The sequence below is a fragment of the Eurosta solidaginis genome, chromosome 2 (assembly GCF_040869045.1).
Source record: "Eurosta solidaginis isolate ZX-2024a chromosome 2, ASM4086904v1, whole genome shotgun sequence".
NCBI lineage: Eukaryota > Metazoa > Arthropoda > Insecta > Diptera > Tephritidae > Eurosta > Eurosta solidaginis.
In genome coordinates, this window is record NC_090320.1 from 236,911,341 (window position 1) to 236,923,636 (window position 12,296).

Consider the following 12,296-nt stretch of genomic DNA (forward strand, 5'->3'; position numbering starts at 1 on the left):
TATTTAATTGCATAATCAACGCCCTAGATTGATGAGGAGTGTGATGAGTAGTACCTAGGACCTACCTAATTATTTTCTAGCTTTTGATATTATTATTACTTAATGTAAGTATTGTTTTCAATAAAACCGTTTAACTTTATTTAATTGCCTATTATTTCTTATTCTATTTAGTTCATTTAGTGGCTCTTTATTACAAGGACCCTTTCCTGACAATTTGTTACAATCTAAGTCCTCAATACATAATCCTTCCAAAGACTTTACTCGACTCGGCGCCACGTATGCTTGTCCCTCCTCGAACTCCAAAGTATTTTGATGTCACTTCTACCGGACTGAATGTAATATTTGTTCCAAATATGAGACAAATCTGACCACAAATACGAGTATTTTTTAATATTTGATCCTTGCCGCACGTAGCGGGATTTTTTTTTCAATAAAGCGATTTCTATTTCTGTATGTAATATGTGTTCCAAATATGAGCCTAATCGGAGCACAAATACGATTTTGTTGAATATCTCGAATGCTGCGCCACCTAGCGGCGATTTCTTTTCATAGGTTGCTTTCTATTCATGTATGTATTATTTATTTATTTATTTTTTTATTTATTAAGTGTTTGTACCAGGAAGACTTACGTCTTTTAGGCAGTACATCAATCCGATTAAGTAATTATACATACCTAAATGTTACAAAAAGAAATTTATTTGTTCATCTAAAGATATAACAAAGCATATATAAAAACAGAAAAGTTAAATACATACAAATTTTCAATAGTATATATTATCAAACATTCACTTAAAACTTTAAAGATTTAGAGTAACTTAAGAGTTAAGAAAAGAAAATGCTGCTAGTTTGAAACATCCTGCTTTTTTAATAGTTTTTGTTTTGGAGGGAAGTGAGTTCCATAGACAGATTGTACTGACAAAGAACAGTTTTGAGGATGTTGTATATTTAAACTTAGGGACCAATAGATTTAGGGTCCGAGTGGACTGACACAAATTTAGTTTTTCAAATAAGTAAGAGGGATTTTTGGAATGAAGTAGCTTATGCAAGAAGCATAGATTTCTAAGTTTTAAGAAGTTATTAACATTACTTCCGAGAATTTGTACGGCATATAAAGAGATATGATCAAATTTCTTTTTAGAAAAAACGAAACGGGCAGCATTGTTTAAAGCAAGCTGCAATTTATTATTTGAAGACGAATCAAGATTACCGTATATAAGTTCCCCATAAGAAATTTGAGGAATTATAAGAGATTTGACCAGCTTCATTTTTGTTTCACGTGGTAGTAAATAGGCAGTTCTGTACAAATTTCGAAGGGTATTATATATTTTACCGACCATAAGGTTAACATGGTCCACACAAGTTAATTTAGAGTTAATTCTGAAGCCTAAATTGGTGACCACGTCATGGAGTAATATTTTGTCTTCATTAAGTATAACTTCAGGAAGGCTGTTCAAGTCACATGTTGCGCTTGATATTGCTAACGCCTTAGATTTCGTTGCATTCATATATAACTTATTTCTGTGAGCCCAATTTCCTATGCGTGATAAGTCTTCATTCAGCCTGACGAACAAGTTTTCGGTAAGCCCAATAGGGCGTGACAAGTATATTTGTATGTAATCCGCATAGAGATGTATTTTGGCATTTTGGCAACAAGGAACTATGTCGTTAATAAAAAGTGCAAACAATATTGGACCCAAAATAGATCCTTGTGGAACACCAGATGTTATAAGCTTTAAGTTTGAGACATTATCACCGCATTGAACTTGCTGAAATCGAGCTGTGAGGTAGTTTTGGATTAGCTTTATAGCATAAGAGCTGAAGTTATAGTTTATTTCCAGCTTATGAAGAAGTATTCTGAAGTCAACTGTGTCAAAAGCTCGTGAGAAATCTAAAAGTACAAGTACTGTAAGCTCATTACGGTCATAGGCAGGGCGTATGTCTTCAAGAATCTTAAGCATGGCAGTAGCGCAACCATGTCCTCTCCTGAATCCCGACTGGTCCTCAGATAGTAAGTCATTCTTATATATATAATCAATTATCTGCTTAGCTAATAGCTTCTCATAAACCTTAGACAAGGCTGGCAACAGGCTAATTGGTCTAAATTCTTTGGAAGAACATGGAGACTTAACTTTAGGAATAGGGATAACATTAGCTATTTTCCATTGACTTGGAACCCACCGGACATAATTGAAAAGTTAAAAATATGTGTTAGTGAAGCTATAACAAATGGAAGTATAAGTTTAATAAATCGTATACTGATGCCATCAACTCCAACGGCGTTAGACTTAACGTCAAATATAGCATCCAAGACATCACTTTCGGTTACAACTGAGAAGTCAAAAACATCAATATCAATATTTGTTCTTCTGCCTATACTACCCATCTTACTGTGTTCATAACTGGTGTTATGATCATCATTATAATTTACACTGGTATCGCTTATATTACCATTCAGGAAGTGTGAGTTCATGACATTAGGGTCAAATTTGCATTGAATATTATCTTTTTTGGCTACTCCAACAGTACGAAGATTCTTCCATAGCATTTTTGGAGGCAAATTTGCATTAAATTTATTATTCAAATATGCCACCTTAGCATTCCGGATACATAAGGTAGCTTGATTGCGCAAAAGACGATAGGCTTCCCATTTGTTTTCATATGGAAATTGCTTCCATTCTCTGTAAGCTTTCTCACGTTTTCTTAAAAGCTTCAGAATTTCATTTGAGAACCATGGTTTTTTATGACCTTGGATTTTAACGGTTTTTAGAGGAACATATCTATTAAAAAGGTGATTGACAAGGCTATTAAAATATTCCAACTTTTCGTCTAACTTGGAGAAGGAAAAGCATCCATTCCAGTCAAGAAAAGCAGCCTCATTACTTAGCTTATCTAGGTTTACAGCATTATAGTTCCTATAGGTCAATTCAAAGTCGGGCTCTTTTACGTTGAATTTCAGATCATACGATAAAAATAACATTTCGTGGTCAGAAATAACATCCACGGGGAATTGGTCAATATGATTTATGTTATTGGCATCGTTAACACATATTAAATCGAGTAAACTTGCCTTGCTATTTGGAGAAAAACGGGTCGCGAATGTGTTCACAATGCACAGATCATTTGCCTGAAAGTTACCTTAAAGGTTTTTACTGCGGGAATCATTATTAAGGATATCAATATTAAAGTCACCGCAGATGATGACATGTTCATAATTTATTGCATATTCAGAGAGTTTAATAAATAAGCATGTTAAGTCATTTGACCTATTGGGGTTGTATATACAAGCCACAAAACACTTAGTCCGAGCATCGCCTATTTCAATAAATATACTTTCTACCTCACTGGTATGGTCTGAGCGATTATGTGTTCCAAATATGAGTCAAATCGGAAAAGAAATACGATTTTTTTGAATACCTCGATCTTTGCGCCACCTAGCGGCAATTTTTTCATAGGTCGCATTCTATTCCTGTATGTATTATGTGTTCCAAATATGAGCCCAATCGGACCACAAATACGATATTTTGAAATATTTCGATCCTTACGCCACCTATCGGAGTTTTTTTATCTTACTATTGCATTTTCATCGCGTTCTGACCTAGATTCCAAGTTTCAAGCTTGTAGCTTATCGGTAACTTACTTAAATTTAATTACAAAATTCATTCACAATGACCTGTCAAGTCAAGCTAAATAAAACCGTTTAAAACAGTCAAGGCAATAATGAAGGCAAAAACAATGAGGAAGTAATAAATTAGGAATTTTGCTTCCTGTTGGAGTTACAAAAAGAAACAAATGAGCTGAGTTATGACAAAGATTAAACTGCACCTTTCAACTTTAACTTGGAAATAATCAGTCAAGTTTTTGGAAACTAGGTTCACACGAACATGGAGGGAAACGAGCACACAGGCGAACTTCCAAAAGGCAGGGCACTACTGGAGGCTGTGGGGCGGTCGAGATCAGTCGTCCACTTACTTCAATCAAATGAAACACTTGTAGCAGATTTAAAGAGCTAGCAGTCTCCAACTGGTACTCCTCGGACACCTGCAAGATAAACCAGCAAACATGGCCGAATTACGAAAGTAAGGACCTACTAAATAGGTCAAGGAAAGAAATTTGTATGATCACTGCCGAAATCAAAGGTCAATGGCCGCTTGGCGTGCATGCTGAGAGAATGGGGATCCCTTTTAATAGCATTTGCAGGAAACAGTCGCGCACTACCTGTGCAGATTCCCAGCTCTAGCACACACTAGTTTTCTAACTATGGGCAGTTACACACTATATATACTGCTAAAACTTAAGGAAGTAGCCAAAAGATCTGTAAAATATATCAGCAGGTTCATTGGTTCTACGAGAAATGTGCATCAAAATGGCGTCCAGCGCGCTACTTGGGCTCAGATCAGATCAGCAACCAATCGTAAAAGATGTATAGGTTAGTCTCGATTACGGTTGTGTTGGTTGATATCAGCGGCGGGCCGATCGTTAACAGATCTCGTGGTATGGACTATAGGCTTTTTATCATTCTTACCCTCTTATCCTTTATCCCAGACAGGACAGACTATTGTGAAGTAACAAGTGAGCAAACTCCATCTCAGTTATTCATGTGGAACAGTGGACTGAATAGTTAACTGGTTTATGAATGCACTGAGCTCTAGGTAAGCCACAAGTCTAAGCTGAATGATCGCAGTATTGACTTCCAAACGGAAATTGTTGCTTTGAAGGATGCGGTGTACGGAATGATGTGAAATGCCCCTCCGGTTAGACAGTTTGACATGTACTCGGATCAAATATTCTTGAGCTGTTTCATCCCCGCTGAACGGGTTGTGCACCGAGCGTGGAACCCGTCATGTAAAACCACACTACAATGAAAAGACTAATGTAATAGACCAATGCAAACATTTAAAGGACAATGCAAACGTTAAAAGGACAATAATTTGGTTTAGATGCCCAGGTGATTCAAGTCCTCGTAAAGGCAAAGGCTAACATCACCGTCATCCATGAATTGCGATGAACGAGCCAAAGAAATAAACAGTCAAAATTATGACATTTACTGTAGTGACCAAATAAGCGTTTCTGCGTCGGATTCGTGGTGGGAGAGAGACTTCGTCGACAAGTACTATCGTTCACGCACGTGGACGAACGTTTCGCCGCTATCCGCATAAAATCTAAATTTATTAATATTTCATTCGTGTGCACCCATGCACCGACGTGAGAAAAAGACGATGAGGAGAAGGACGCATTTTATGAGTGCATGGGGTTAACGTCACGGGGGACAAAGAAGATGTTTTTGGCCCGAAAACGGTGACCTGGCAACCAATATCCAGAGAATGCTTAGATTATGGAGGAAACACATATCTGTGCTTCTAAATAGATTAAATTCCAGCATTAACACAAGCAACAACGTCAGCCTTGAAATCCAGAAACGAATCACTCTTACCAATAATGTTACTTTGAAATTAGTACTGAGGCAAGTAAAAGTCTTCGGCGAACGAAAATCATGCTTTATAAGTCACTTATTATACACGTCATGATATATGTATGGCGCAAAATCCATTTGAAGTGTCCATTGTGGACAGAACCCACTGGGAAACAGGAAATCCTTATAATGACCCTTACTCAGAGCTCTGGTTCACGGAAGGATCGAAATTCGTTTACGGAAGAACAGGAGCTGGCCGGCATCTACGGGCCGAACTTCAAGAAATCTATACCAATGGGATGCTACCCCACAATATTTCAGGCAGAAATCCATGCAATAGAAGTTTGCGGCAGAGAGTGCCTACGGAGAGACAGCCAGGCGGCCCTGCGTGCCTTGCAATCCTACTCAGTTACATCTAAGCTAGTGGATGACTGCATTGAAATCCATAATGATAATCTAGCAACGAAAGTATCAGTCACACTCATTAATCTAAACATAGTGGACCTACGAACTCTCATTGGTTACTATACGGCGCACTGTGGTCTACGATATCACCTAAGTAAGTTAAATCTATCCGATACTCATATTTGTCGTTTCTGTGAGCTGAAGGATGAAACGCCGGTTCACATTGTCACCGTCACTCTGGCAAGGCAGGTGGTTTGACTCTTAATCCCTATGTAATATGGAGTAAAAAGCCTGAAGAGGTGCTTAGAAACATCAAAAGCCCCCGCATACAAAATTAGGCTGAAAGGTCATGCACAATAATCTACACAAAGGTCGCAATGCTTCCAGACCTAATAATAATAATAATATCGGAACCCGCCTACGGAGGGAGGCAGGACCATCTGCAAAACGATTTAAATGACCTTGGTTGTACCAATTGGTGCCAGTTAGACCAGCGAAGAAGCGACAGGCGTGACTTGTTAGCCGGCCGAAACCGTTTAGCGGTTAAATACCAATTAAGTAAAAAATTAAGGTTGAATAGTGAGGGAGGACCTATTGCTAGTACGGGATTGCTCTCCTCTCTTTCTGTATAAAAAGATGTAACATATTACATATATTGGTATTAGGCGTTATATATCCATTTTAACGTATTCTAGCCACGTTCATTGCGGTATTAAGGAAAGCTTACGATTTTATTCTTTTGAAAGGTTTTCTTGGAGAGCTCTTGTTTGGGATCAATGCAAAATTGTGGGGATATGTGGAATAATGGTATAAGTCGAGTTACACCGTTTTTCCATACATCAACTAAATAAAAAGAGCACGATTACATACACATACCATATTAATCTTAGAAAATAATAGTGATATTTAACAAAGATATTAACTTCATTTATGGAAAAACGGTATAACTCTCTAATAAAATTTTGCAGTAATGAAGCATCGAAATGGTATGAAAATATATTCAATGTCGTAGACCAGAAAGAACTGTAAAATAAAAGAATTGAAATGGTTTCAAAAACGACTAAGCAGACAGAGAACCCCATTGTTAAAAATAGAAAAAGTTTAAAAATGATAAAAGTAGTAAAAAAGATTGCTAAAAATAACAAAAGGAAATAACAAATAGTTATAGGCACATCTAAATAATGGAATATAATGTATTTAACAATGGTTATTAATATATCTACTATTTTGTTTAATAAAGTATTTCAATCAAAATATTTGATACTCGATCTATGGAATAAGGGTATAACTCAAAAATAAAAAAGAAATCATCCATTTTCTAATAAAATTATGTATATATAAAATTTGTTACTTTTTCTTATCAAAGAATCATACTATCTAAAATCCTACCAAGTAGGATTATTATAAATTTATTTTTACCTGCATTGTTAAGTTTTTTTCACTTTTTTCAAAAAGTTGATTCTTGATTTATACCGTTATTCCACACATCCCCTCAATTATTAGGAAAAACTATTTCATTGTTCTCGGGGAGTAAAAGAAAACTTAGCTTCACTTGTATTTTTGCTTGTTTGTAACTCTCTAGAATAGGCGCGCAAAGGAGTGTTTGACCCATCCAGCATCAATTATTGCAGTGGTTAAATAACTCGCTACAAAACGAGTTGTGCTTAATAGCGGAGGCACGAACCTCTGTGCTACGGGGCTATCAATATCATCGAGCGGCACCATATTTGCGTGTTTTTATTAAACGGTTTTATTTAGCCTGACTTGACAGGTCGGCCGGTCGTTGTGAAAGATTATTGTAATTAAAATTTAAGTAACTTCCCGATAAGCTACAAGCTTGAAACTTGGAATATAGTTCAGAACCCGATGACAATGCAATAACAAGAAAAATCTCCGATAGGTGGCGCATGGATCGAAATATTTCAAAAAATCGTATTTGTGGTCCGATTTGGCAACATAATACATACATACATGAGTAGAAAGCGACATATGAAAAAAAATCGTTGCTAGGTGGCGAAATTTCTAAAAATGTGAGGCGTAGCATAACCTGATTAAGGTTCAGTTGGTCTTACTTATAACTATTATTATTTAATTGTATGATCAACGCACTAGATTTCAGAGGAGTGTGATGACTAGTACCTAGGACCTACGTTATTATTTTATAGCTTTTAGTATTATTGTTATTTAATGTGAGTATTGTTTTCAATAAAACCGTTTAACTTAAATTTTTTTTAAATATTTTATTAGTTTTTTAAACTATATTTATATTATTTATTACATGCCGCCCAGAAAATATTTTTAGTTTAGAGAGCGAAGCGAAGGTTCTCATACTCTCAAAGGAATATGCCGGGACTACTCAAACAATAGTTGCAAGTTTTATTGGGATAAAATAAAAATGATTGAAAAAATTTTCCCTCAAATTAATGAAAAATTTTATAAAAAAAAAATATATATTCTTACTCACTAAAAGAAATTCTCCTCGTTTCAAAGAAAGTTTGTTTTAGGAAATATTTTTCTCATTTGTTCGTGCTTTTTTTTTCAATTTAATTTCACATTTAAGATTTTAATAAAAATTAATATTGAAAGTAAGCATCGGTGGTTCAGTGGTAGAATGTTCGCCTGCCACGCGGGTGGCCCGGGTTCGATTCCCGGCCGATGCATGCAATGGCAGCTACGTTTTTTTGGGATTTTTACTTTATACAGGATACTAAGTAATATGTTCTGGTTAATGCTATTTCTTCGATTTGATCTCTTTTTAGCTCGTATTGTCGAGTGTCGGAGTTCACCAGAGTCGAAATATTTACTACTTTTTTGACGCTTGGGTTTGGCCGACACAAAACCGACAGTTATTTAATTCTATTATTGAAGGGTCCAAGGAAACTTATATCACTTTGCACTTGGTCCTTGGTCTGCTTAATCGAAAATTCCGATAAAAATATCTTCTGAATTATCTTCTTCCATTCGCACAACATAGCCTAGCCAACGCAGCCGCTGGGTCTTGATTTGTAGAGCTCATACTGTCCATCATTGCATTTTCTGTGGTATTCGAAATTTTCTCTGAAACTCTCCCAAAGCCGAGTACGTGTAAACAAATGGTTCCAAATTAACGGAAGAGGTTGCGTCTGCTCTTTACTGTGTCGATCCAGAAATTAGTACATTCTACAGGCTGCTACACTGCACTGTCTTTCGAGCGAATATTCTAGCCTTAATGAAAGTCGTCGCGGTTCTGGAGGAAGCGGGCTTAAGCTGCAGTTGCGTCGATATATTGATAGTCAGGCGGCGATCAAAGCAATCATCTCACATAGTACTACATCAAAAAGTCTCCTGGAATTCAAAGAAGATGGTTAAGGGTTTTAGAATATACCCGCGGCAGGTATACCTGACGTAAGAGGCGACTACAAAACCAAATTGATTCAAGGGGTTGTGTAGCGCAACCCTTACAAGGGGTTGCCAGCGCAATATATAACTTATCCAACCAAATTGTCAACCTCACCTATCCGTGGCGAATCCTGTTTCTTTAACGGCCAAGGCTCTGCCTATCCCAAGTTCCTCATGGATCTAGAGGTGTGAGGGCGATAAGGCCTAGAAGACTTCATGTGGTCATACCAAATCGTTCCCGATATGGTCGAGTTAGTACCTTAGCGGTGCTTGTTACCGGAACGTACCAGATCTGCATCCGGCAAGGGGCCATCAGCATCGCTAATACTCCCTAAGGCCTTCGGGGTGTGTGCTTATGCTACAACAACAACAACAGAGACTGTGCTCAGGCCGGAGGCCATACATCCATACCGTGTTCCCGGCTATAAAGGGATAAAAGGTAACGAAAAGGCCACTGAGTTGGCAAAGGATCTCAATTAATCTACTTAATAATCCCGGGAGACATATGATCCATTAAGCAGGAAAGGCGTGGGCAGAATATCATCTTATAAGTTAGGCCTTCTCAGTAACAGCAGATTTAAAAAGAACTAGCTGCAGGAAGAACCATTTCAGCACGCTCTGAGTTCGTGTCGTGCCAAGTCAAAGCTCCAGCTGCTAGGGACGGCAAATTTGCCAGATTTCGGGGCAGCTATTAAGCAAGGGCCTAGAAAATTTTTAGCATTCGAGAAGAATATAGTTGTTCTTTAACTCAAGTCCTGTTACCTGATTGGGGGTTTTACGTTTGGACCCCACACGAATTCTGTTAATACATTCAGTCTATGTGAGGTGTTTATTAAATCTATCCACTTAAATCTCACCTCCCAAAGCCGTGTCACTTGATCTCCATGCTTTTCTTTGCCGAGAGAGAGCAGAACACTTCAGAACTCAGTCTCAAGTGGTATTTGTGGAGAAGATAATTATTCGCCGGGTTGGTAGGCTGTCATTGATGTTTACGCGTATTTTGAGGTTCCCTGAAAAACAAAATTTTTTCCTATTTCGAAATTATGACTTCCAAGACCCGAATGAGCTTACTCTTTGCTTAATGACAGCAGGTACTTCGTGTTTTCCTTGTTCATCATGAAACCAGACGTTCCCGCTTCTTTTTTAAAGAAAACTGGCATTAAGGTGCGGATGTTTATGCCGATGATATCAATGTCTCGATAAACGCACGCTCTTATAAAATATTCTTCCAGAATACTTAAATTACGCAGGTAGCATAATTTTTCCAGCCTCAAGTTAGATAGTGAGCAGGGCGGGGGTCTGAAACCTTATTCAGTTTCGAAGGGCCATGTGGGTAACAACAATACCAACAATTGCGGTCTCTGATCCATCATTTTCCCTGGGTGATACATCGCTGTCTCTATTTAAGACCTTAGCAAAATATTTCCTCCATAATCTCATTTCTCTCTAGGCATTGGTTGTCATCGTTTTCGTTCTAACAGTAGTTTGCCATGGGCTTAAACTTTGTCGCCGAATTTTTTGGTGAAATTTGCAGCAGTCTGTTGCGATTGCAGCCGTTTGACGTCTAGCTTTTAGTCGCGCAGAGCGCCTAATTGGCTGCGACGACATATTGATCGGAGTCTATGTCCTCGAGGTGTGCGCACATCAAAAATAATGGAAGCGTGCAGTTGGTCTATTACAACGTGGTGGATTTGATTGCGTTTATTTCGATTGGGGGACAGCTAGGGTCTGACATCAGGCGAAGTCGATCAGCCTTATTAGGGAGCTTTTCCACTTTGTTGTTAAAGTCGCCTAGCACGGTTTTATTATCATGGGGCAGAGCTGATAGAATGCGTCTTTTACCTCATCACGTCTTTTAACTCATCATCTTACTCCTATATCGGCGCATGGCCGCAAATGTATGACTTATTAATAAATTTAGCCTTAATGCAGATAGCGGCGATACTTGTGTTCACATGGGTGAACGATAGCACTTGCCACCAAAGTCTTTCTTCAGCCACGAATCCGAAATCCAGCTTTTTGCATGCCCACTACTCATAACCTTCAGAGAAAGGGCGTCAGCTTTGTGAAAATAATCAATTATTTTGAAAAAAAAAAAAAATCATATATTTCGCTACGAGTATGAGCTAAAGACAAATTGCAAAGATTTATGGATCTACATACGATCCAGGAAAACATGCTCGACCTTTCCAAACTCTATGTCCCTAGGACGCTGTAAATTTCAATGCAGACGTTTTCAATTTCAGTTTTGTATTTTCCACCTTCAATATCTTTAATTGCTCGATGTTTTTAAAATTTTGGAGCTTTGTCTCTTCCATTTTCCGTTATTGGTATTTCGGCTTTGGCGTTGGTCAAACGATGCTTTGATCCGTGAGTATTGGTGTATCGTGAGGTTAGGCAAACGACGGCATGTACTTACGCAAACTTAATCTCCATTGTACGTAAAAATTACCTTGATGGTATTTCCTCTTATTTTCTTAGGAAATGTAGTTTATCTCTCGCTCAGCCTTTATCATGTAAAATCAACATTTCGCCTCCTTCAGGGATCTTCATTCACAAGTGAAAGGCCTGTTCAATTACGCCTATTCACAACTCTGGGAACCAGATTTAAATGGGTTCACACCCCGGGCAAAGCAACATCAAAAAAATTTTAGAAATAAGATTTTTCAATTAGAAGAAAATTTTTCTAAGCAGGGTCGCCCCTCGGCAGTGTTTGGAAAGCGCTCGGGGAGAATTTCTGCCATGAAAAGCTCTCAGTGAAGACTCATCTGCCTTGCAGATGTCGTTCGGGCTCGGTATAAAACATGTAGGTCCCGTCCGACCAATTTGTAGGGAAAATCAAGAGGAGCACGACGCAAATTTGAAGAGAAGCTCGGCCTTAGATTTCTTCGGAGGTTATCGCGCCTTACATTTATTTTTATTTTTAAAAATTTAACATAGGAGGTGGCAAGTCGGTACTTTTGGGGTCGGGGCGTTGTCAGCTTTTATAATTTGAACATTTTATTTGAATACACTATGCAACATATTTTGGTGCATTTGCTCCTTCTTTGAACCGACTTGCCAAGGGTTTCTTCCAGGATAGGAGGTGGCAAGTCGGTACTTT

At 37.9% G+C, this 12,296-nt stretch overlaps 1 protein-coding gene and 1 non-coding gene across 3 annotated transcripts in view; both read left to right on the forward strand.

The window, feature by feature from the left end:
• The window catches only part of LOC137240714 (protein spaetzle 3-like), a 392,427-nt gene that overhangs the window by 144,773 nt on the left and 235,358 nt on the right, over nt 1-12,296 (forward strand). The gene's annotated exons all lie outside the window — the stretch shown is intronic.
• TRNAG-GCC (transfer RNA glycine (anticodon GCC)) lies at nt 8,405-8,475 on the forward strand. The gene has a single exon. It is a non-coding gene; the product is annotated as a tRNA-Gly (tRNA).